General features: G+C 46.1%; 1 protein-coding gene across 1 annotated transcript in view; it reads right to left on the reverse strand.

The window, feature by feature from the left end:
* ltbp1 (latent transforming growth factor beta binding protein 1) overlaps positions 1-2,500 on the reverse strand; it is a 294,226-nt gene that overhangs the window by 31,852 nt on the left and 259,874 nt on the right. The window lies entirely within an intron of this gene.

The raw sequence follows: 2,500 nt of genomic DNA on the forward strand, positions 1-2,500 counted from the left end.
CGTTTTAAACACTGAACTCCGCACTCCAAGCCAACTGTCGTAGCCTCTTACTGCAGATGGGCCCGTCGATCGGACCTATTCACTCTTTGGTGAAAACACTCAACTACAACATAACAACATGGCTATGACAATGCAGAGAGTCTTAAGCAACCAATTAAGTGACAATTGAGGTTAAAACAGAGGCTCTGCTCAAGGGGTTACTATGTAAGGGTTAACGTTCGGCGAGAAGGTCGCTACCGTGGAATAGCAGCACGACAGAGAGAATCTTTAGACCCCGACGCGGAGCGGAGGGGTCTTGTTCTCTCTGAAGTGCTGCTATTCCACAAAGCGACCGACTCGCCGAAAGTTAACCCGCTTATTATATGGATATACTTAAATGATTCACACATGCGGGGTCATTTCTTTAGACCTATTTAATGTTAAGATTGTTGCTGCGCAAAACAAAACAGTGCCGTTGTGGAACACCGCTAGGCAACAGCTAGGTAGGCTAGCCAGGACAACAGGTGTTGTCTATCACAGCAGCTGATTAGAGTGACAAAAGACCGGACCCCCTGCGGAATGAAACATTCGCTTTAGCCACTGACTTGTAGGCCTATACAAGCCAGTGGCTTTAGCAGTGAACGTCTTGTTGCCATTGACAGCGGTAGCCAGGACAACGGGTGCTGTCTATCACAGCAGCTGATTAGAGTCTTGCAGAGCTGTTTACAGCTCTGGAGTCTTGATGAAAAGTCGCTTTAGCAGTGAAAAGTCTTGTTGCCATTGACAGCGGTCTGTTATAGACCAACCCGTCCGTTATCGAAAAATAACAGACGTCCGAACGTTGGGGAGCCCCGTTGAAATGAATGGAGCATTCGACAGATGACGTCACAACCATATAATAAATTACTGTAAAGGGCCTGATATAGAAAAATAGAGGAAAACAACCTTGTCAACAGGGGCTCTACCATGTTGGACAGACGAGTACTATATACAAACATTTATAGAAAATGTAAAAATGTATACATATTGTATACAAAAAGGAATAATAATAACTGTCAACATGGCAATTTTCAAAAATTTAACTGAAGGACCTACCTTCAAAAACAATTACTGTATAAAGTGATTGCCAGGAAACACTGCTCAAAATGGTTAAGTGAGTCCAGGTGCTAAAATGTGCTTTTATGGTATGTAAATATACAGTGTAGAGAGCGAAGAACTGAAAACTTTTGCTTTCTCTTGGCTACTTGGAAGTGTATTAACTGCCTGGGTTTTTTTTTCCAGTCACATCTGGGGTACATTTCTCAAAAGCGTAGTTGTTAGCAGTTAGCAACTTGGGTAGTTGCCAATGGGGAATTGCATTGTAACCAACAAAGTAGCTAACGTAGTTAGCAACTACACTTTAAGAGAAGTTCACCCCTGATATTGTGGAGTGGGAGCCATTTAGACATTTGACATGGAACAGGCTACTGTGGCCTAATGGCCCAGAGATAGCAGAGGTCACCGGTTCAAGTTCTGTACCAGTCGGAGAACAATGTGTGTGTGCCTGTGTGTGTGTGTGTGTGTGTGTGTGTGTGTGTGTGTGTGTGTGTGTGTGTGTGTGTGTGTGTGTGTGTGTGTGTGTGTGTGTGTGTGTGTGTGTGTGTGTGTGTGTGTGTGTGTGTGTGTGTGCGCGCGTGTGTCTGTGTCTGTGTGTTTGAGTGAGTGAGTGTGCGTGCGTGCCTGCCTGCCTGCCTGCTTGCCTGCCTGCCTGCCTGCCTGCCTGCCTGCGTGCGTGCGTGCGTGCGTGCGTGCGTGCGTGTGCGCGCGTGCGTGCGTGCGTGCGTGCGTGTGAGTGTGCGTGCATGCGTGTGTGAGTGTGTGTGTGTGTGTGTGTGTGTGTGTGTGTGTGTGTGTGTGTGTGTGTGTGTGAGTGCACCTCAAAGTTGTCCCCCCAGCCGGTGCCCTAGCTAATCACATAATGACTCTGGCTTGACAGCCTGGGCATTTGGAGATATGAGCATTCCAAGATGAGGGTCCTAGCTTTTAAATGTAACTTATTTTATGTTTTTACGTGCTTCGGAGGCTGCGATATTTAGGTTTTAATAGGCAGAGGCCACGTATTCCCGAAAGGGGCTTAGGCATTCAGCAGGTGTTTTTTGCAGGTGCCTTAGGCCAGTGATGTAGACTACTTTTTTATGGTGGGTATACTGTATATTGGAGCATTTTTTGAAGTGGGTATACTGTAACTATTTGTGCCATTCAAAATAATGGATCAATCAATTTTAAGTGGGTATACTGAAATCCCTGAAATTTAGAGGTGGGTATACTCCGTATACCCGCGTTCTACGTAGACTACACCACTGCCTTAGGCTTTAATGGGTAAACCGACTGATCTATGCCTGGCACAGTTGTCCCCTTAGGTAGATTGCTACACACACACACACACACACACACACACACACACACACACACACACACACACACACACACACACACACACACACACACACACACACACACACACACACACACACACACACAC

The sequence above is a fragment of the Engraulis encrasicolus genome, chromosome 24, assembly GCF_034702125.1.
Source record: "Engraulis encrasicolus isolate BLACKSEA-1 chromosome 24, IST_EnEncr_1.0, whole genome shotgun sequence".
Classification (NCBI taxonomy): domain Eukaryota; kingdom Metazoa; phylum Chordata; class Actinopteri; order Clupeiformes; family Engraulidae; genus Engraulis; species Engraulis encrasicolus.